The 25,214-nt window shown below is 37.0% G+C and overlaps 1 protein-coding gene and 1 long non-coding RNA gene across 5 annotated transcripts in view; both read right to left on the reverse strand.

The window, feature by feature from the left end:
- Positions 1 to 25,214, reverse strand: part of LOC133521893 (uncharacterized) — a 97,713-nt gene that overhangs the window by 13,509 nt on the left and 58,990 nt on the right. The gene's annotated exons all lie outside the window — the stretch shown is intronic.
- LOC133521902 (uncharacterized) lies at positions 3,960 to 8,562 on the reverse strand. Of its 4 annotated transcripts, none has more exons than XR_009799950.1 (3): positions 8,073 to 8,288; positions 7,062 to 7,419; positions 3,960 to 4,882 (listed from the first exon to the last, which is right to left on the reverse strand). It is a non-coding gene; the product is annotated as an uncharacterized LOC133521902 (long non-coding RNA). The 4 variants fall into 4 exon arrangements; XR_009799949.1 differs by having other exon boundaries at positions 3,960 to 4,885; XR_009799948.1 differs by having other exon boundaries at positions 3,960 to 4,891.

The raw sequence follows: 25,214 nt of genomic DNA on the forward strand, positions 1-25,214 counted from the left end.
CAATAAGCTTCTAACTCTTCACAAACTTACACCTTAGCCAAAATATGTCGCTTGGTCATTTTGTAACTAGGAAAACTATGTATAACAAAACAGTAATAAACAGTGAATACAATTTTTCAAAACGGCCCTTTAAGTTTTTGATATAGTTACGTAATTATTGCACTAGTGCGGTAAAGTAGCACCATATGTACCGTAACTGTTATACAACCCTGACAATACTGGACTGGATATCCTTCGATGATCGAGGTATGAGTGGCCGTATCCGCCGTGAGGCTGCGACGGCTGTATCGGGGCGCTCCCCACCGATGTGGGGAGGTCATTCCACGTCGATGTGTGGACGTGTGTGCTGCTGGTGCAGGCTCTCTTCGCTACCGATCGTTATGCAACCCCACGGACCCCTAGCCTGATGATACCATTTGAGCGGGGCCAGGTTTCGGGGCCGCGGTGCAGGCGACCGGTAGTTCAACTGGCGTGTACCCTGACAATACTATGTACCAGCCAGAGGTCATATTTCCCGGAAAAATCTGAACACCGCGAACTACGATTTTTCACGCACGGTACAGCGAAATCTAGCGGGTAATTAGACAACTGAAATTAACTCCCTGGAAATAAAACCAGGAAATACATAAAATGGTTGGACACCTTGTAATTGAGTAAGTAAATAGGCAATTCAAACTGTCAATTTCGTATATGGCATATAAAACATATAAGTACATTTAAGTACCGCTGACGGACGCAATCGACGTTAGTCCACTTTCCATACTAGAACATGAATGGCATGTCGCGTCTGTAGTTTATGAGATGCCAGTGCCAATAATGGTTCATGTTAATCAGTTGTAAAGGAAGAAGTTGATGTAAATGGGAGAGTTGCTTGCCTGTTCATGAATATAAATTAAGAGGTAGGTATACTACTCGTAACTCTTACCAGAGGGCCTACCGCGAACCACGTTTGACGTGTTGCCTCTCTGTCGCACTTGTAAATTCGTACGTAAGCGTGAAAGGGAGGCAACACGTCGAACGTGGTTCGCGGTTGGCCCTCTGACAGGGAGAAAACACGTCGAACGTGGTTTAGGGACTTGCGGTAGGCCCGTAGTCTACTTCCATCAAGTGGGTTAACTGACAGCTGGTAACTTTAAGACAATATTTTTTTTTACTATGGTCTGATCTAGGTTTTGAAAATTTGTCCCTAAGACTAGTAAATCCTGATTCAAAGATTGTAAAAAGTACACTGCTGTGTTATGTTAGCCCTCCTGTCCCCAGTTACCCTACTTGGCGGTAAATAAAGAAGACAGCCCACGTACAACGCCGCGAGAATTAGGTACTAGTTACTGTTCTTACTTTGTATACCATTTTGTATCCAATAGCTGAAATGTAATATTTGTTTGATGTGTTTTAATTTTGTAAATAAATAGTAACCTAGGGTCATGTTACTAATTTTATTTAAAATTGTACACTAATTTATTATCTAATTTTGAATTTTTTTTGTGTTATTCTTACTCACAAACACGAGCTCATTTGATCGTAATATGAGAAAAAGGTGTCCCAAAATTTCCATAATTTTTTCGTACCTGGTTATACAAAGTTCCGTTCCGTTACCATTATAGTTCGTGTCATCAGCGATGACGCGCAGATTTGTCAAATCTAACCTTTATTAACATGACAATACGAGTCAAGGCACGCGTCATTGTGAATGACATGATGTATACAAAGTCTATGAAAAATAGTAACAGAATGAAAATAAAAATCTAGGTTTTTTTTTCTATTAGAATCGAGAGAGCTAGTGATTATATTATTACATTTAAAAAAAAAGTAGATAATTTACCACTTTTTAAATGGGCCACTAAGCCTGACAATAATGCCTATACAATAATGTAATAAACAGAATAAAGATATAGTCCCACCAAAAACATTTTCATGTAAAATGTTGCCAATACGAAACTATAAGGCTCGCACTGTCAAAAAGTTATTAGATTTCATGAAGAGCCAAGCTATAATTGGGATATTCTCAAAAAATATGTCTGCGGTCTGCGGTTTAATAGCTGCGACTCCTTATAAAATGTATGAAAAGAGTCGTGGCAATTAGACGCAAGCGCAAACATATTCTCAGAGAATGACCCAATTGCTTAACGGCAGCCCTTAAATCTATTTCCTACTCCTCTACTGTTATCTGTCATTTATGCATTCATTAACACGAATATTATTAGCTCTAATATCGATTCATAATAACGACCGCATAAATAACCATGGACACGTCAAATTGATCCCATTATAGCGATCATATCGAAAACGATAGCAATTTACTAATACATTTTGATTAATACTCCGAAACCCGGTTAAAAGCGTAAACATGGGTATTATCTTCAATGATCATCAGACTGTCATAATGATGATCGCATCTTTGGTGCCGCCAACATCGTCAGAAAAAAGATTTTTTCATCATAGTTCATTCATTTGTTCAAAACTGATGAGAAAGTTGCATTTGATCCACAAGAGTGGCAAATTAAAGGATGACGCACGCTAGAACAGGCCGGGTCAGGGCCGGGGCAACCGTCACTTCGTTTTCTATGACAGGTGACCGGTGATCACGTGATGCTTTATATATGAAACGAAGTGTCGGCCCCGGCTCGGAGCTCTGAGTCTTTCTTAATTAGATGTTAATTTTCAGTTGATTCCTCATGTTGACTGGCGGAATTGACTTTAAAGTGATGCTTTTTGAATGATAAACTTTGATTCGCAATCATTCTATTCGAATTTATCGAAATACCGGTAATGAAATTCCATTTCGGGAGTAAACATTTTCAACTAACTAAATCTTAACAAATCACTTTAATTTTATTCGAGTCGATCGCTTCAGCATAATAATTAGAAATTAAACGAACTTACCTGTAAGTGAAGTTCAATTCTAATTATATTAGCTGCACAAATTTCGAAATGATGTATAATAACTAAGTAGTAGGCGTTATCATGAAGCCTTCGACCATGAAATTCAGAGTAAAAGTTAAAATTTCTGAACGCAACGGCCACGTTTCCGCGAACAGAACTGTCAACTTCATTTAGTTTAGAGTAACAAGCCAAGACACAACACTTTCACTGCCAGTAACCTGCTAGGGTTCTCTATTCTCAGGCACAAGTCGCTACAAAGCGGAAAAAACACTTGGTATCCGCTATGCTCGTAGCCCATGCTGGCAGTGAATATGGCAACAGATGGAACAGCTTGGCCCACAACTCTGCAAAGCCAATATTGCTTTAAAACTTTGACAGGGATTAGAATATTAGAATCCCTGGTTGTCTCAAGACAACCCGGGTACTGGGCGGGAGGGATCATCATTTCGAAATTTGTGCAGCTAATATAATTAGAATTGAACTTCACTTACAGGTAAGTTCGTTTAATTTCTAATTACTATTACGCTGCACAAATTTCTTCAATGATGTATAATAACTAAGTAGATGTTTAGAGATAGGTTTTCAAAGTTTTTATTTTGGCTTTGTATTTCAATAATGAAATCTAAGATTTCATTTAGAAAAGGAACTTTTTTAGCTATCATTAACTGTATTTCTAATATAGATATTTAGTTCTTAAAACATTATTTAGAGATCTAGTGAGATCACCAAAAAGAATATATCATCATATATAAATCCTCTGAAAGACACCAGAGCGACAAGTTGTACTGTAATTTGATCCTTATTTATTTATTATATAAATAAATACAAGTACAAAAGTTTTAATAAGTAGTCTTCCTTGAAGACCTGCTTAGGCATCCTCAACAATAGTTGAAACAAAAAATGAATTGTTCCTTATTAATAGGTATTTCATTAATACCATTTAACAGAACGGTGTGTTGCTACTTACAACCTTTAGTAACACTTATTTTCTCCTTAACTAAGGATCAAGCACAATCATTGGATGGCACTATGGCCTTATTATGAAATGAGCAAAATCATTAGACTCGGACTTGATGTTTTTCTTTCCATCAATATTACTCCTAAATGATTTTGGTTTGGATCCTGAAACCAACGCATAATAGGTTGAATGGGTGGTGAAAACAAAAATATCAATACCACTATCTTTAAAAGTTGACTTAATCAAGAACAAATCGTTTGGGAAGTGATGGTCATATGAGGTTTTTGAGGGCAATAAATAATTACTAACAACTGAATGAATACCATTCGTTATTTTTATATATAAGTAGCTAAAATATATTCGCCCTGAGCAAGCCTCATTCCATTTCAAATTAGTTTTTCCTTGAAAAATGCTACGGATAGCAAAGGTAGCTGAAATTTTTGTAAGGACTTGGTCAGAAAATCAGAATAATAGTAAAAATTACATATTTTATCAAGGACAGGGTTTGCACGCTGCGTGCAGTAACAATAGCAAATAAGGCAAGTACCTAAGCAATTTCATAACTTTCTCTTAATTCTGTAATGAAAAATTTTCATTGGTGGCATTGTTGATAAATAATTTGAGACTGATTAAGGGTCCCAGGTCACACTTTAAGGTTGAGGTGGGTGTAATCGAAACAATACGTTCTTCATAAAGCGTTTCACTCTATCATTTGAGGAGTCGTCTATATCCCAATATAAGCACATGAGCAGATTTAGAAAAATGGACACTTCCATACCTAGATCCCTCATCACATAATGCTTTCAGAATGGCAAACATTGCTAGAAAAGATGCGATAAGATAATTAATGTAATTATTTCCACAAAACATACACCAATGTTTCAAGTGTTTACGATACTGCTTGACGGTGTTGGGCATAAGAGACTCCACCCCACCATGCTGTTGGCCGCACCAATCGAAAGTTCCTCCTTTCTCCTTCTCTTTTCCGCTCCTTCAGTGATGGAACTTCCCGGATAACACCGGGGTAACCAGGCAAGGACACTACTGAAACTGCCGGTTAATGGAATAAGTTTTTATAAATGTGAGCTGGGGCTCAAATCTATACAATTGTATGTAACATGTAAGTATTTGTAAAAACTGTGTACAATATGGTTGTTGCCATGTCTTCTGCATTTCCTAAAACTTTAATAGGTACCTTAAATTTCATTTCGAATGGAAGAAAAGCATAGATAAAATAATTCATCAAAGAAAATGTGCAAGCATCTATGTAGAAAAAATATCTGGGTTACTACACCAGGATATATATAGCGTTCACATATTTCATCTGCGCGACTCCAATAACTCGGTATATGAGTTCCAAAATGATGCAGGAAATTTCTAAATATTCATTGTTTAATTTACGTTTTATCTCCGAAATCTTATATAGTTATCTCTCAATCAGCTATGACACAGTTCACCTATAATATTTAAGACTAATATTGTAATGTCTCGTTTCACACCAATGCCAATTGTTCCTCAACATTGTTTTGAGCATCGAACATCGATGGTTTTGAGGTAAAAATACTGTACAGTAGTATTTCAGTTCACCAAAGCGGTTTATAATTGAGATAGTTGTGTTGTATTTTCTCAGAAGTATGTCACAGTCTGGTAAATCGGAAAGAAACGTCTTTAAATATTAGACCACCATTAAGCTGAATAAAATTAATGTAATGTATTCTATTAATAGGCTCCTTCCATAATCCCACAGATAACTCATTTCCACACGGTTGCCCCAGCAGGTCAATAAACTATTACTGTATAGTAAATAAATATCTTCAAAAAGTATATTTATAACCCTTTACTTTCAATTAGCCACCAAAATAAGTCACACTAGGTGATATATTGACATTATATTTCTTTAAAATATTTGAACTCAGTATTCTTTTCTCTTTTCAGCTCTTTAAACATACACACAGCTATATTAATTAGCCAAACTTATAGCTATAAAAGAAAAACATATTTTATGAGCAAAGTTAATGAAAATTTATAAAGATGTGACCTTTTTATAAAGGCCTTTATCCTTTGTTTAACTTGGAATTGTTTCTCATTGGGTAAAGAAATAAATCCAGATATTAGACAGCTTTCTAAGGTACTAAGGAGCTAGTTTAATTTGATTATACCTAGCTCCATATGGTATCAAGAATAATAGAGTGCATCTTGTATAGGTACCTACATAGTCTAAAAACATTTATCATAAGGACAATAGATATAACATCTAAACAGTTGCTCATTGTGTGACCTCTAGATCTTGGACACTTCATGAAAGGTCTGACACATAGCTAGAGAGACATATAGTCAAATAGTCTAATGACAGGACTTAAAACTGTAATCTCAGCTTTCCACATGAATCAGAGATATTTTCTACTCTCATAAAATCAAGTAAAAGGTGTTCATGCAACAATTAGTTTCATGGCAATTCCAATGCTTAGTTGCAATCAATTTACTTATATTAAAAATATAACTGTATTTACTTCCCTTAGGGTTTTGTACATAAAACATTTTAGTTAAATATTAAGCTGTGTAAAGTGTATATTCTTGTGTAAGAACATCATAGGCATATATTTTGTACACACAGTATATATCACAGTCACATAACTTCCTAGTATTGACTGTCGATTGCTCAATAGTAATCATTTTTCAGAATTAATGTATGATTAACCAGGACAAAATCCTTGGGTCCTTGTAAATATGATGTCATTGCACTGACAAAAAATGTATTTAAGTTAACCACAACTTTCAAGAATTTGTTCTAAATGAACACAGGCTGTTGTGGTGTCGCTGAGTGCGACCACATTGTGATGCAAAGGGGAAAGTGTTGCTCCGCTTCCTTATTGCTGCTTTTGACCAGGGTTTTTGTATGTTGTTAGTAAATAAGTAATAAATACTTTATTATATGATAACAAAGAAAAGCAACAGCAAAACATACATTAGAAAAAATTATTGATAGTTGAGCCCTTGAAGTTTAAAGTACCGGGCATTAGAACTTACAATAATTTATAAGTCATTAGTACTTCTGCTAAACTTTCTTAAAACACCACTTGTCAACAGCATGTTTAAGTAAATGATTTAAAAACCTCTTATGCCATTGATTGTGATTTAATAATTGAACAGCTGCCTTAGGTAAGATTCTCAGTGATAATAATCACACAAAAAACCAGTGGTCACTTAAGAGTGACACTACCTTTTCATAGCTGGTTACAGCAGACAATTTATTGAGTGCTAAATCATCACAGTGAGAGAACAGGTCACAGGAAACTTTATTTTGTTTCATTTCAATACCTAGCCTTGTTCCCAACTGACAAACGTCTCACCAGCCGCAGCTTGAGTCTCTGGGTTCATCTTCAGAGCACTAGTAATTTAACAAGGCAGAGTATTTTTTCATAATCTTGTCCGGGTCATTGTTGTTTTGTAATGTTCGTAATTATATATCTGCAAGCAAACAACAAGATTGTCCTAGAAGGATTATTCCCATATTTAACCTTCTGGTGCGGTGCCTCCTTCCAACAAGGTCAAAATTAACTCGCTTCATTCTTCACTTGCTGAAATTAGAATAAGTACTTAAATTCACCTACTTGAAGATAAGTATATATCAAGAGACAGCCTAGTCTGGCATACCACATTGATTAATTCTTGAGGTTAAGAGCTGTGTCTAGTCTAACACGCCACCAAACCCAGTAGGTATATCTAGTAAGACTTGTAGGTGGCTTATGGTCCACTACCCATTGCCGGGTAGGACATGGGCAACATCTTAGTGCTGTTGGTAAGGGATATTTGATAACACCACAATATCCCAAGGCTACTGGCAGTGAACGCACCTAGTATAGTATGGGAAAGATTGGCAAGTGCAAATAGCAGCAGAGATACCTAGGTTAGCACTCCAAACTGCTTAGCTCAGCCATTTTATGCAGTTAGCAAACAGAGACACCTAGAATAGTGCTCCAGAATGCACAGCACAACCACCATATGCAGTTAGCAAACAGAGACACCTAGAATAGTGCTCCAGAATGCACAGCACAACCACCATATGCAGTTAGCACACAGAGACACCTAGAATAGTGCTCCAGAATGCACAGCACAACCACCATATGCAATTAGCAAACAAAGACACCTAGAATAGTGCTCCAGAATGCATAGCAGAAACGTCAAAAAACAAACGAATTAGCACTTGATATTACTCCACTGTATTTCTTACCCGACGTTTATGTTCCTTTTCGGAATTTTAGTTATGTATGCATTAAACATTCGTTCGCTGGCACTATTAATGTAGGTACATCCATGGCCTGCTACATTTTTATCTCGATATTTATCACGTCCGTGTAGCTATGCTATCGACGAAAGGACGCCGCAATTGACCTTGAACGCGAAAGTTGCATTTTCTTCTCCGATCTTGTGGTTTTTTTCCCTCCAATTTTGCAATTCGTCACTGTTAACACTATTTTCTTTATTTTTTCATATTCTTATAAAATGTTAACTGTTATTTCAGTTAAAAACGTTTTATTTTATTATGCCCTAATGGTCGTCGGCTTACATGAATAAACACAATGAAGTTGACAGTTCTGTTCGCGGAAACGTGGCCGTTGCGTTCAGAAATTTTAACTTTTACTCTGAATTTCATGGTCGAAGGCTTCATGATAACGCCTACTACTTAGTTATTATACATCATTGAAGAAATTTGTGCAGCGTAATAGTAATATATTCTAGGTTAATAAGTTTCACTTTATTGAAAAAAGAAAGTTTCGAAAATTTAAAAAAAAGGAAAACTATAAAATCTAGTTCTTCATTATGTCAATAACATACTAAAAATCATGGAGAATGGAAAATATTTAAAAATAGAAAAACGTTTTCTCTTTTTGTATGGACGACTTAAGATTTAATACGTAAGAACATGTAGTTGCGTCTATGAACACATTTGCCTTCAAGTAAAAAAAAAAAACATTTTAAAAATGTAAGAATTTAATACTCAAGCACCGACCATGATGGATTATAATTGCATATAAAATTGTATGGGAGTTACGGGACGCAGGACAGGAGTGCTTATTTAAATTCAGAGCATCAAAGGGATGATAAAGAATCTTGCGCGTCGCATGTCAAAGTAATTATATAGGGCTGTGAAATAACTTTATATACTTACCATGTTTTTATTGAATTCCGTTAACTTCGGGGTATCGGTAAGTACGTTTAAGGAAATTAAATGGCATAGTTAATTTAAAAAAAAGGTTTTTTTTTTTTTTTTTTTTTTTTAATCTTTATAAAAAGTAATTAATACATACTCCACTCTATCATGTCCTAATCACGTGATAAAATAAACATAAGATTTTGTTAGCATACAGAAAAGAACCTGTTTGTTATAATGCGGCAAATGCCCCTAAAATGATTAAGAATGAATAAATAAAAATGCACTGAAAAATAGAACTAGCCAAACTCATTGAGTAAGTACCCAATTTAAAAAATAATAATACTGAACTTAAGTAATAAATAAATAAATACATTTTGATCAATATAATAAAACCGATTTCGTTCTTATCGGTCTCTGAGGCGATCTGTTGGCTGGTGTAATACATAGTTCGCAAGTCCCAATTTTTGTGTTAGTACAATATATTTTCTTCGTAATAACTAGTGCAATTCTCGGCTTCTCTAATTCTTGGGATTAGTTGCCAAGCGAATCCCAGGCTCCCATGAGCCGTGGCAAAATAGGAATAGGAAGACTAATCATGAGTTATTTAGTCTAACTAACTAATTTGACTCATTGATCCAAACGTAATAATCTTGGAAGAAGAAGTACAATATATTTTCTGTCATTTAATAATTCTTTATTTAGTGTGAGGGAAGTTTTAATTGATATGTATCAACAGGTCGTAGACAGATCTTAGAATTGATCAATTCATGGTGTGGCAATCATTTCATGAAATAATCGGTTGGACAAAAGTCAAACCATATGAAATTCACGAAGTGATCAATTTTAAAATGGCAATTTTTTATTTGGAAAACATAAGCTCAACGAGGGGGGGGGGGGGGGGGGGTTTAGGGTCGGCAACGCGCATGTAACTCCTCTGGAGTTGCAGGCGTACATAGGCTACGGAGACTGCTTACCATCAGGCGGGCCGTATGCTTGTTTGCTACCGACGTAGTATAAAAAATAAGCATTTCATTACAATCTCACCCTAATGTCAATGCCGATGCCGATGTAGTCTAGGATTACATGAAATGATAAAAATCTATGATCTGACATGACATGTACATGGCTATAAAATGACATAAATAAATTGTAGCACCTGTGGCAACCCTATCGCGCTCGTACTTCAATGATCGCGCGCGCGCAGGCGCCTCCTCGCAGATTAATATTACCCTAGATCCTATCATTGCTCCGAATTGATGCAGGCGACAATACCCGTGTAATGAAGCCATAAACATTTACTGCGATTAGCGGGATATTGAAATATCGCGTTAACTTTTATAGGCTGTAATTTAACGGATGGAATAAAAAAATTAATTTAGCGTTTTTACCATAAAACGCTTTAGTTAATTTTTTCAGTCCAGTGTCTGGGCTATAAGCGCGAAAATTGAAGTTCGTCAATTGCGGGCATTTTTCTCTGTCACTGTAATTACGTCTTAGTGAGAGTAAAAGAGAAAGATCCCCGCAATTTTCGAATTTAGGTTTTCGTGGTAGGAACCCTGGACTCTACTAGATAAGAGTGACACGAACCTAATAGCCGCCGACATACAATCAAAGCAACGCTCTCATTTTAAAACGACATTCTGAGATAATTATCCAATCATGAACTAGATGGCGCCATTTCTTTTATAAACTTTAATTCTTAAAGCAACTCTATGGGTCTTGTTTATGATAAAATGTTGCCAGTGATTAAAAACTGATGTTAAATACTTAGGTATAGAGGATTTGTGGTTTAGCTTCTATAAAAACGTATTACGCAAAAATGCGTAACCATTTTGAAAAAATGCTTTGCCATTTTGGAAAAGAGCGGATACTCTTCAAATTGCTGGATCGATTTTTATCAAACATAGCTAAGAACCCAAGAAAATTCACTTTCACTTAAAAATCCGCATCGAAATCGGTCCATCCGTTTGAGATCTACGATGCCTCATATTGGCGTCAAATGTATAACACCCCTTTTTTGTGGGAGTTAAAAACCTACATAACATTTTCGAATAACTATTATATGTATAATCCTAACATTCTTAAAGCCACTTAACGCTCTATATGACAAACGAAGACCCAACTCTAGTACAGTTAGATGTATACCAGTTAGAGCTTAACATACTATTTGCAGAGCCTCAATACAAATTCGCGTCCACACGTTCCCACGCCCGTCTGTAACGCCTAGGGCTACCTACCATAGACTCATAGAGTAGCGGTAGTGTAGGCGGGCCCTAACACTGACCGCTTGACCTCGAGGTCACGCCGGTCAACGCACCACGTTGCAACGCAGTGTCGCGCATGCGCTTTGGTAAACTGGCCGTATATTTTCATTGTTTGCTCGAGGGTGGTCGAGTGAAGTTCTTTAGCAAACCAGAGTAATTTGATCTAAACCTCTTTAAAAAGTATATGTAATCGTAGAGCATTCTTATATCAGTTTGTCTCAGAGTTCTAATCACCGACATTCGCCAAGGGTGTACAATGGCATCCCTGAACGGTTACTGACGCGCTGCCATTTTGGAATTTCAAATTTGGAATGCGTCTTTGTGTAAGGGATTGCGATGTTTGGCATTTAGCGGCCCGTATGCAAGCGTCCAGGATTCTTTAAAGTTTTGCTTCGCAAAGCATGTAGGGCGAGAAAATATGCGCAATAAATTATAATTAAGGAGATTATGCTGTGGTTTTGTAGCGTAGAATTATGTTAAGCTGAGCACAATAAAAGAAGGGTTTAATTTAATGACATAGTTGCGTTGCATTTCCTGAGGCTATCGCTACAGCATATCAAGTCGAGACCTTACTGGTTGCCAGTATAAGTTCGATCTTCAGTTACGCATCGTTATGCTTCTCGGGGTTATAGTTACATTGGTCACCTGTTTTATCATCAAGAACATTACAGGTATCAATATAGCTTGAGGTGTATTAATATAATGCTAGAAGTAATCGATCGTGCGTAATAACTAGTATCGGGGTGCGATTGCGTTTAAACGAACTGTGTCCTAGCTACTCGAGTCAATATTTACAATGAGTGTATATATGTGTGGGTAATTATCCACTGCCGACTCCCACGGTATCGTGTCGATGCATTTTTAATAAAACTGATACTTTGCATTGGCAAAACAAAAGAACATCGTGGAACCCCGTGGGGAACATCGAACCCTATACTTTCTATTTATGTCAAAGTTTTTCTATAATTTTATACAGGTACATTATATACCCGGTATACATTTTGGTGAAACATCATCATCTAATGAGGGATCATGACCTTATGAAACCCAAGTCGAAAATAAAACTTTATTTGCGATAAAACTGCAATATCCTCTAAGTAAAATACGTATTGAAGTAACAGAGTTATAGAGCAATGAGTAATTAAGTACGCTATCAGAATTTGTGATAAAGTGCAAAATTAGTTCGTATCGTTTGTATCTAATATTTTATTTGGGGTCGTGGCAATTATTTAGACCGCAAAAATTTTCGGAGAATAGCCTTCTATACATTTCAACAACAACCATGTAAAACTTGGCCTTGGCCTGGCAACCATGTAAAAAATATATCATCACGCGCCATATTGCGGAATTTACTAAACTGAACTATCACCCTACATTAGAATAACAGCACCCTCTTGACAATGACCATATATTATTGTCGGGCTTTAGGTAAATGTAAGTCAATGTTGACCTATTTACTAAAGACTCGCTCGCGCTTTGCAATCCTATACCAATCCGGTCCGATATATAGTGGTGTTAACCACCATAATGCAGCGCAACCTAAGATCGCAATAAATAAAAATAAAATAAATAAATATTATATGACATTATTACACAAATTGACTAAGTCCCACAGTAAAACAATAAGGCTTGTTTTGTGAGTACTTAGACAACGATACATATAATATACGTATAAATATTTATAAATACTTAAATACATATAAAACACACATGACTCAAAAACAAATATCAGTGCTCATCACACGAATAAATGCCCTTACCAGGATTTGAACCCAGGACCATCGGCTTCATAGGCAGGGTCACTACCCACTAGGCCAGACCGGTCGTCAAACAAAATCAAAACAAAACAAAATCAAATATTACTCGTATAAAATTACCTACGATATAATTAATTTCTAGCCATGCTAAAAAACGACTCGTGTGAAGCTGAAATCATAGATAACTCATATTTCCATGAGATTTTTAAACCGGCGTGATACCAAAGCAAAGTCATTCATTCTGCAACCAACCACTTAATATTAAAAGGTTTATTAAAAACGCAATTTTATCCTATAGCATGGCAAATTGCTTCTATATTTTATTACCTCTAGGTACATTTATAATTTTCAAGACATAAACAGCGTGAAAAGGGGATAAAAGTTGTTAATGTATTAAAATTGTATGCGTATAGGTGATTCTTTGCAGAAATCACACACTGTGTATGATTAAAATAATAATAGCCTACACCTTGTCTATATACCTACCTACCTATCATCGTTGTGTACAGTCAGCCTCAAAAGAAGACAAAGTGAGTATCTTTACACCAGAGGCGTATTTTAATATTTGGCAGGCCAGTGGGCCCAGGGCGCCCCATGTAATAAAGACAAAAGCATTTTTTTCTCTGCGCCTTCTGAAAACATGGCCTGCGCCGCCCTTGGAAGCCTGCCGCCCCGAGCCATGCCCCCCTTGACCCTAGGGTAAATATGCCCCTGATTTACGCACTGTTCCCATAGAAGTAAAAATGTGTCGATATATTTACGGCTAAGGAGTGGAATTCACTTCCTGCAAATCTATTCCCAGTCCACTATAATTTGGATCTTTTTAAATCGAGAGTGAATAGACAACTTTTAGGTAAGCATGTTCCAGCCTAGACTGCATCGGCACTTACCATCAGGTGAGATTGTGGTCAAATGCTTGCCTTTTCCTAATAAAAAAAAAAAAAAATTTGGCCACATTGACTGTTCGTCTAAAATGGAGTTTAAATAATGGATCCTCTGTGGCCCCTTTATGGGTTACATTTTTTTAATACCACGACGGTGGCATTCAAGCACATGGCCCGCCTGATGGTAAGCAGTCTCCGTAGCCTATGTACGCTTGCAACTACAGATGTGTTAGATGCGCATTGCCGACCCTTCAAAAATATGTACACTCCTTTTTTGAAGTTCCTGGAGTATATTAGACTCGTTGGTTCGGAATTCTGTCCATGATACCCCAAGCATACTTCTCCAGCACCACATCTCCACTACGACGCGCACAACGTTTACCTTAGTAGATACTAGGTAATATTTTTATTTATTGAATTAAGTTTAGCCTGTGTAAAGATGACATTGTGCGAGAGCATGAAGCACGGACTCAATATTATTGAATTCTTACGTACGAGTAGATTCACAATTCTTTTATTCTTTTATCACGCGGTGATCCAACACCAACTTACTCTATTTTATACTTTAACAGCCAATTTCCACCCTTAGATATTTTTTTTTTTTGTAATTTACATGTAAAATGTTTATATTACTTATGAAAGCAAAATAATGTAAATAATATTAGTAGTAGTAGTGAAACTCTTTATTGTACAGAAATGAAAACAAAACAGGAAATAAAACACTCATGATTAGTACAAAGGCGAACTTATCCCTTCAAGGGATCTCTTCCAGTTAACCTTTGAGCAATTGAGAGAGAATGGAAATATTATATGATTTACTTAGGTATATAATTGTTATTAATCGAGTAGCGATCGAGTTAGATTTGTTTCTTTGTTCTTTGAGCGAATTCACACGGGCCACGCTGTATGTATTGTGTTACTGTAGTTTGTAATAATCTATTTACTATATACTTATGTAATTATTTTCTTTTGTGTGTCAATTTCCATACTGTCGAATTAGGATAGCCTGTAACGATGGTTGTGTGTATGTAATAAAAAAAAAATTATTTGTTGTGACTTATTTATCAAAGGTGTTTAAAAAAAGAGGCGTCAAGATCGCTAAACGAACTAAGTATAGCAAACGTGGATGGTCCCGCTCTCGTAATACATTAGCATACTGGTATAAATTAGCTACATTGTGTAGATAACGCTATTTATACCGCCAATATGCTAGTAGAACATTTACTTGGTGCGAGATCTGTAAAATTAATCGAAACAGGAGGCTTTAACAAAACGAAACGCTCAAACGCGCTGCGGTGGCGTTACGCAAGATTAGTCAGACGCTTCATTACCGCGATGGGCATTCCTACCGCACGCCACACGCCGGTCAACGCTCGACAACCGCAAGTACAGTCGGCTGTAACAATGGGTGAAGAACAAAAACAAAAAAAACGCTTTATTGGCAATAAAATACTGTACGTAAATAACCCGCTTCGCTTCTTGCTTGCTTTTATTTGGTTTTGAGCTTCGATCACGAAAAGTTGCAACTCGTGTAGGTAATGGAACCTCAATCCCAATAAATTTACGCATATAGCTACTGAAGGTTCTTTTAAGATGGTATCCACCAGATAAAGACAAATAGCAAGCAGTAGATATTCCTTCGGACCTTTCTTTGAACTTTGGGGTTGTATAAGGTGGCGTGTGGCTTCGAAGGGACGGTAAAATTAATCAAGACGTAAAACCTTCTTAGGGACGTTGACAACACTGGTTGTATCCGATGTAACTATTGAGCCCTAATGAACTCTCCAAACGTCACCGATACCTAATTGTATGCGATTTGCAATATATTGCGGCATTTGGTAGATCGATTGAATTCGTTGCTCCTACTTAGCCAGCAATTATCTAAAATCGCATGCAGTTTGTTGCAAGGTCTGTGGCCTTAAATATTTCACCTGATATGATTTATCATCACTATCTTCCTAGCGTTTTGTCCCCGGTTTTTTGCCACAGGCAACATGTTTCGCTTGGCAACTAATTCAAGAATTGTCGTATCTAGGCACTAGTAGTTATGGAAGAGACTGCAATCTGACCCAAATACTTAGAAATAAATCAAATTTTGGGTCTATTTAAAGTCTTGTTGTCGTATTTGTTGTCTCACTGTACTTTTACAACAAAGAATAAATAGCCTTAACAATGTGAATTTGTCGTAATCTCCGGATTGTGTTAGTTTTTACGTCGTTGTGGTTTGCTACGAATGTCGGAATGCCTTGGGTGTTAGCAATTTGCTGGCAGTCAGTTTGTCACGTCGGAGCGTTTTATGAATATCTTGAGTTTATACAATGATAATTTGTAGCGTTCCATACCTAAAGGGTCCTTATGCTAAATGTGCATAAGGACCCTTCTCTGATGGAAAGCAACATTTTATGTTACTTTGAGCAGGTACCTTTATGTCAAAATGTCGCTTTAAGGATCACAACACGTGTCACGTACAATTATATCCCCTAAGACAATATGGATTATCAGAGTTATAGTTTTTACCCTATTTTTGCCTATTTCAGTGGCCCACTAGTACCACCACCAGTTTCCCAGCGCAAAGGCCTCCCCAGGTTTCCTCCACTCGCCCCTGCTATGCTAGTCGGACGGCTGGATATGTCTGCCGCATGCATCCAGAAAGATGGACCAAACTGGCTACTGAGTGGGATCCACGGAACACCATAGATGTTTAGGCCGGGGTGCAGGCAGATCGAGAAGGAGCTGGCGGGATGACTTAGACGCATTCTACCTGAATTGATGGGAGAAAGTAATAGTTATTAGAAATATTATTTTTTTCTAGAAAAATAAAAAGAAAAACTCAATCTACCACTTTTTTTTTGTTTCATTTTAGGGTTCCGTAGCCAAGTGGCAAAAAACGGAACCCTTATGGATTCGTCATGTCTGTCTGTCTGTCCGTCTTTGGCACAGCCACTTTTTTCCGAAACTATAAGAACTAAACAGTTGAAACTTGGTAAGTAGATGTATTCTCTAAACCGCATTACGATGTTCACACAAAAAATAAACAATAAATTTTGATCAATAAAAAAACTCGCACTTGGCCGCTTTTTTTCGTATTTACTTACATGATTAAAAGGTACATTCATGCACTTGAAAATAATTATGGAAAACTCATTCACAAGTTCTTACTTTCATCGTAACGAAAACGAGATTAAATATTTTCTCTTTCACTTACATCTTGATTTATACTTAGTTCTTTCGGGTGCTTAGCGTCGGTCGACCGCACTCGCATGCATGGCCGCGTGGTCGTGCAACTCGTGCGCATGGCAGCATGCGCATGGGCCGCATGCATACCATGCGCTTGTAAACAAAATTAAACTGTTTTATAGAGCGTGGCGCCACCTAACGGGTCACGAAACAAACATTTCGGTAAGTGTGAACGTTAGTTACAGTTATTATATTGTACAGTCAATTTATTTCTACGCACGACTTTGGGATTATTTAAAGACTTTGTCAAATGATTTTGGGGAATGAAAGTATTACAGTGCCGCCTGACGATTATGAGTAGAGATGGGCCGAATATTTGGTAACTATTCAGTATTCGGCAAGTTTTCCAATGTTCGTATTCGGCCGAACTATTCGGTTTAAATGCCGAATATTAGGCAAATATTTTTTACTATGTTTGTCTTGTTGCAACACATTAAAATGTAAGCTCCTCAGAACTTTTTGAATACCTACTCTCGTCCGGTTTCGTTTTCCCGTTGACATTAAAACACATGATGAGACATGTTGATTCCATAGGATGTTTAGATTATTTGTAATTTTGAAAATTTGTTTGTTTGTTTTCTTCCCTTTTGACCTGTTTCGTTCCTAGCAGAGGCGGCGTTAGGCGTGGGCGACGTGGAAAACCGCCTACGGCCTCGCGGTCCGAGGGGCCTCGCGCCTCAAATAAGTACCTATATCTCGGACACAACGTTCGTTATTTCTGGCGCCACCAGAGGGCCTCGCTATGAGTATCTTGCCCACATAAAATTTTGGTTTTGGCCCGCCACTGTTCCTAGGAAATTCCCTCGGTTCCTAACTTGCCTAAGGCAATTGCCTTAGGAACTGATGTCTGATTCATCTTTAGCTGCTAATGTAATTGAAGCATTTTCAAATGGTTTCGGCATGATACAGATGAACCGAATAATTCGGCCGAATATATTTGTAATGTTAAAATTTGTTTGTTTGTCTTCTTCCCTTTCGACCTGTTAGGCAATTGCCTTAGGAACTGATTAATCTTTAGCTGCTAATATAATTGAAGCATTTTCAAATGGTTTCGGCATGATACAGATGAACGAATAATTCGGCCGAATATATTTGTTGAAAAATGTAGTTCCGATGAAATTCCACAATATGGCGCGTGATCATATATTACTGGTCAGGCTTTATGTGTGGAACTAATTTTCTTTGACAAAAATAATAGAAAGAAACTAGCACGTGGCGGCTTTTGGCAGTGGGTTCTTATCTTATACATGATACTATATATACTATAAGAGGTATGCTACAGTTGTTTTCTTAAATCACATCGCGGCAAACAAGCATACAGCACGCATATATTGGTAAGTAAAACCTATTTTAAATACTTTGGCAATGGTGGTGTACTGTAACGCCCGCTTGACGGTAAGGTATATCCGTAGTCTATAGATGATCGCAACTTCAAGAATGTTATTTTTTCAAAAACCTTTACATTCCTTCTTTGAATATATACCTACCCTACACCTACAGGTGGATACAGTACCTAGCTGTGGGGCTAGTCCCTTAGTGAGAAAACGGACATACCCTTTTGTCATTAGTCAAACATACCTAAAATCCTTATGTGCAACATATCTTCAAGTATCTAAATGTTGCCTTTTACAGAAATAAACACATGTTTTTTTCTTTTTTTTCATTAAGACATTAGTGTCACCTATCTATGGTATCAGCAATTAACCATAGACATTCTACAACATGATTAATATAGTTGGTTGCACACGTCTTGCTAATTGACGGCAAGCTGATCATAAAGCATAACACTACAAAATGGACCAGTATAAGATAAATCTTACACACACACACGGTAGGTAGGTAATACATGGGACACATCCATTATTTTATAGACTTTTTTTTAAAGTACGATGCCAGGAGAGGCAATAAACTACCCTTGTCTTTGGCATTATTGTAGACCATCATAATCTAGCAATTATAACGATTAATTTGCTGTGTACATATATTACATGTATACGTTCAACTTGGCGAGGGGGCCTAATCGCTTAAGATAATCGACGATCTCCTTTTAGTGGCAGATTTATTACTTTAGTGACCAATCATATTAACAATCATAGATAAATGGTAGGTACATTAAATTTAGTGATCGATTAAATTACAGTCCTTCTGAAGTTCAGTGGTTTTTGTTGTCAAACAGCCGCAAGTTTAAAATATTACCTATAAGTTTTTTAAATGTATACTTTATCTTAAAAAAATGTGGAGTTCAAATTATACTAGACAACGAAGACAGTAAGAAATTACTTGTGAATGTATAACTGGTTTATCTCGTGGGACGCGATGCATCACGCTTTGCGAAGATGATTTATTCCTTAATTCATTATGCTGAAATTTATCGCTGTAATCGATTATAATTATAGATTCGCTAATTAATGGGTAGGATTGACAATATGCCTATAACATGGTCATAGTATTTTTATAGCCTATGTTAAAATGCCATTGCTGGCAAAGACCTCCCTTCAGGCCCAGGTCAGGCCAGGGAGGCCAGGGTTTTCCATTAGACCCTGTCGGTTGTCATTTCCTACCATTCGTTATAGAATGCGTCCAAATCGTGACGTCATCTTTTTGGTCTGCCTTTACCCCGTCGGCCACCTGTGGTGTCTCGTGTGTCCCACTCAGTATTTATTTGTCCCCATTTTTCTGGGTCACAGTGAATTTGTAATTAAAACAATATCTTCGTTGTAAATTATGGAGATAAACTTCCAAGAAACTAGTAAGAGTAACTAAATAGAAGCCAGTGGCAACATCTGCAGACCTTCGTTATGTTAGGAGATAGATACATATTGAGTTCATTAGCTGAAGTAGGTAGTAAGGAATTGCATAAGTTTTCCATAACATTAATTTAGATTCGGGCAAAGATTGTCCTAAACAGAGTAATAGGTATTAACAGATTGGTTACCAAAAGAACAAGACAAAGAAATGAGTTTCAGCTTGGGCAAGAATGATTTCGTATGTCCGAATGAGAACATTCGGACATGTTCAGGGACATGGTCAGGGCTCTCCCTTCGGTCCTGTTTTAATTGATCGCTATCTAATAATATATATTATATATTATCTAATTTCCTATTTATTTCTATTTTGCTTGTACCTACATGTGTGTGAGTGTGGAGATAAATCAATATTCTAAAGAAGTATACATCAGCGTCACCTGCTCCGAAAATGCAAAAAAATCCCTTAACGTTCCAATTTCCTTTAACCCAGATTCTAAATGCTTGTACGTTGTTAAAGAGATGCTTGGTTCGTATAAGTTCATAGACACATTGCCAGGAAACTTTATCTTCTGTCGCAATGCAATTGGTGCAATTTACTATTGCTGTCGTACGCGTGGGCTTATGCGTAAGTCGAGATTTATAATGCTTATCATATTGTAAATGGGAAACATTGCGATAATCTTGGAATGATCTAAACGATAAAATAGTACAATATTTGTCTAAATTGACTCGTTATTTGCCCAAATGGCAAAACATTTTCGTAAAATTATATGCAATTGGTTGAGAGCTCTCTGAAGTCATGTTTTTTTTACCGCTATCAATTTTTTGTGTGTTATCGAGCTTGGTATTGGAACTCCAAAACTGCCGGGAGACAATGTCACAGCACAGGTTATCTACTTCAGCGTAATGACGTCTTCATAATCGCTCCCCCTTCGTCGCAAATACAAGCAAACAATACAAGTCCATTTTAGTCTTTCATAAATCGAGAGCGGCAATCAAACATTAATTCTGCAAGCTAGATACACCTCGACTACCACTGCCGCGACTACCGATGATATCAAATCAAGATTAGATTTCTTACATTCAAGTCACAAGCTCGTCGACTTGGCGGCAGCGGCACGCGCTTAAGGAACAAGAATTCACTATTTTCCTTTAACTGCTTTCAGTTAGCGTCCCATTGAAGGTTATAGCTAATAAATCAGAGATGGAATCCGCGCGGCCAGAGCCCGGCGGCACGGACGATGCTATCACTGGGAGCATTTAGCTGGACAATTGAAAGTACTAAGACTAAAGAAAGCGACATAGTTCTTAGGATTTCTCGATAAAGTGGCACTGGGGGTCACATAGTTCGCAGAAAGGATGGCTGTTTGGATATTAAAGTATTTGAAGTCCTAGAGTGTCGTGTCGACCAGACATATGGAAGTGCTTTCACAAGTTGGATAAATGATCTCATAAAGGTTATATTACTCATAGCGTTGCTGTCGTTGCCATTGCGGTTGTGATTAAAACATTTAATCCGTCACTCATTTTTATCAAGGAGATTGACTGTTATATCGCCTGCTTACCGCCACTAAGAAGAAAGTAGAGTGTCAGCTGACAAAAACCGACATAGTTTGTAGGATTTCTCGCTAAAGCGGTAATGGACTGGTCACATAGTTCGAAGACAGAATTACTGTTGCATTCAACTCCTGGAGAGGCGACCACAGAAGGAAGCGTTCGGCATGGCGGCCCTTGACAAACAGGGCGTTTAAGAAGAGCTATGTCTACATTATTGCAATTTCCAACATCAGTACAGAGTAGCTATATTAAAGTGTTTTTAGGGTTCCGTAGCCAAATGGCAAAAAACGGAACCCTTATAGATTCGTCATGTCCGTCTGTCTGTCCGATTCTGTCACAGCCACTTTTTTCCGAAACTATAAAAGCTATACTGTTCAAACTTGGTAAGTAGATGTATTCTATGAACCGCATTATGATGTTTACACAAAAATAGAAAAAAAAACAATAAATTTTGGGGGTTCCCCATACTTAGAACTGAAACTCACAAAATCTTTTTTCATCAAACCCATACGTGTGGGGTATCTATGGATAGGTCTTTAAAAATGATATTGAGGTTTCTAATATCATTTTTTTCTAAACTGAAAAGTTTGCGCGAGAGACACTTCCAAAGTGGTAAAAAGTGTGTCCCCCCCCCCCCCCCCGTAACTTCTAAAATAACAGAATGAAAAATCTGAAAAAAATATATGATATACATTGCCATGCAAACTTCCACCGAAAATTGGTTCGAACGAGATCTAGTAAGTAGTTTTTTTTTAATACGTCATAAAAATTATAAAATTTTTTTTTTTCATCAAACCCATACTTGTGGGGTATCTAGGGATAGGTCTTCAAAAATGATATTTAGGTTTCTAATATCATTTTTTTCTAAACTGAATAGTTTGCGCGAGAGACACTTCCAAAGTGAAAGTGTGTGTCCCCCCCCCCCTGTAACTTCTAAAATAACAGAATGAAAAATCTAAAAAAAATATATGATATACATTACCATGCAAACTTCCACCGAAAATTGGTTTGAACGAGATCTAGTGAGTAGTTTTTTTTTTAATACGTCAATAAATTCAAAAAAAAATTTTTTTCATCAAACCCATACGTGTGGGGTGTTTATGGATAGGTCTTCAAAAATGATATTTAGGTTCCTAACATAATTTTTTTCTAAACTGAATAGTTTGCGCGAGAGACAGTTCCAAAGTGGTAAAATGTGTGTCCAAAGTGGTAAAATGTTGAACAAGATCTAGCAAGTAGATTTTTTTTTAATACGTCTTAAATGGTACGGAACCCTTCATGCGCGAGTCCGACTCGCACTTGGCCGCTTTTATTTTTTTTCTGTAAGTATACAAACATTACTACTGGGTATATTTTGCGGCAAACACTACTTGACAGCTTAATCTATGGTTATCTTCGCCTTCGATATCTAGTAGCGCACTTTACCTCACGATATTATCTTCTAACATCGATCATACATCAAAATGGCGCATTTGCTTCAAAACGCCCACTTTATGTAATAAATATCCTTCCAGATAGAACCCGTTACGTAAGAAAGCAAAACGTGTAAAAATAAAATAGAATAAATTAAACGCGAGTTCTCACGTCTCTAGGAATGTAGATTACTGCAAGTCCAATTTGGATCTGTCACAGCTATCTTGCGATCTTGGTTTCCTTTTTTCTGGGTGACAGGCAGCTGCAGCAGCTGAACAAAATTATCTGTACACGGAGTAAATGTACTAAATTAATTTATGTCCGACTTTACTCTTAGACTCCGTATAATGTAATAAATACCATATCAAAAAATGGAATAGCCTGACAAAAGTGCGGACATCACCCTAAAAATCTTGACATTTCCTAGAGGGTCATTCTCCAAACATGGGATCTTCTTCTTTGTCGTTTCACTCGTGACAACTTTGTCACGGCCACTTGGCCGTGGTCATCATTTCAGCGATTCTACAACGACGAACGACGATATCGTCCCCGATTGACCGTTACCACTACCATGATACTCAACAACAGCTCCAAAGTTTTAGGTAGCGTCTAGTGGTTAGTTGAGGTGAGTAGCTATAAAAAACCCTGATACTCGCCAAGTTCCCCCGCAATAGGTACTGAAAAAGGACCAAAAATCCTGACGTATGGCAGCTCTAACTCCGTAGCAACTGGCGGCTTAAATTCAAATCCCGGCATTTATTGGTCACTGTAGTACATACATCACTGTAGGTATTCACAAAATGACAATATGGAATAAAGTAATTGCCTACTCCACGTAAGTTCCCACACAATCTCAACTTCAATACACGTTTCAAAGCTAATTCTTTCTCATAAATAACACAAAGCCCCGCGATATTCCAAGCACGGCCGCACGCGCTTAACGGACGTTTGACGCAATTTAAATTATTCTTTTTTCGAAAAAACATTAAACGCTCTTGCTCGCCATTTAGACGCGACGTTTAAATAGGGCTTAAGTTTAAATAGATTAACAATAATATGTTTTTTTAGGGTTCCTTACCCAAAATGGCATAAATGGAACCCTTGTAGTTTGTTCATGTCCGTCTATCCGTATGTCACAGCCGTTTTACTCGAAAACAATAAGTTATATTTTAATTAAATTTGGAAGATAGGTGTATTTTCTGTACCGCTATTTAGTTTAGAAGATTTTTTTTTAATATATTATATTTTCATGTGGGCAATCGAACCCAAACATATAACAAAAAAAGATAACAAAGAAATAGTAAAAATCAACGCGTGGAACATCATTCGATAGGTGTTTAAAACACGGTTACGGTTTTAAAAAAGTGTTTGATTATGTGAATACATTTAAAAATAATCGCTTCGAAAGTCCAAAAAAGTGCCCCCTCTAACTTAAAAAAAAACAGTTTTTTTATTTACTAAAAAAAATTAACGAAGATTGTTTTGAACGTAATCGGTTGAGCCATTAATTACTTTTTTCTAAAGATAACTTTTTCTATTATTATAACGATGTAAGTGCCACTAAGGTGCGCCCTTTTGCTTGTATGGCTCTTTCTAATCGTACCTATGAAGATACGGAACGCTCCATTATGCGTGGCCTGACACCTTTGCCGGTTTTTTTAAATTGTTACCTACCAGTGTTTCCATCGGCAATTAGCACTCAATCTTCCTCACGCGCAGGTATTTAAAAAAAGCGCTAGGTGCTAAATTGCCACAGACATTCGTTTAACTTTGTTTATGTACATGAGCAACCTTCTCATGCTTTCTAGTATGTGAGAAAAGGAGGGTTGCTACAAAGTAGCATGCTAGGCGAAGTTATTTTTACTTCTTGATTGCTTGTCATGTAATTATCCCTCACTGGTATTTATGAAGACGTGTTGCTTTTAAGTAGGCAGGTACTAAAGTAAGCTGGATACTTAAAAACAATGAAAAATGGTCGTTTTGCATAGAGTTTCTATATAAAGGTACCAGTTTTATTGCTCTTTTAGATTTATAAACAATTAGTGTCCAGCTGACCTATTATCTTTAATTACCAGCAATAAATCTTACTTTAGTACTTACCTACTTGTTGTAGGGAAATAACAAGAGGAGCACAATATAAAAATAAACGTTAAAAAAATTAACATTAGTTACAGAAAGCCGGCACATTGGTCGGCGCCACTATTGCACTAGCACTATTAGTAAGACATTCTAAACACATTGAGTACCGGGGAGCCCGCTTGGCGGGTTCTCTGTTCGTAGTCACTTTCCTCTACAAAGCGGGAAAACGCTGGGATCGGCTACGAGCGTAGCGCTACGAAAACGTTGGTACTAAAGTGTT

Source organism: Cydia pomonella, chromosome 10, assembly GCF_033807575.1.
Source record: "Cydia pomonella isolate Wapato2018A chromosome 10, ilCydPomo1, whole genome shotgun sequence".
Classification (NCBI taxonomy): Eukaryota; Metazoa; Arthropoda; class Insecta; order Lepidoptera; family Tortricidae; genus Cydia; species Cydia pomonella.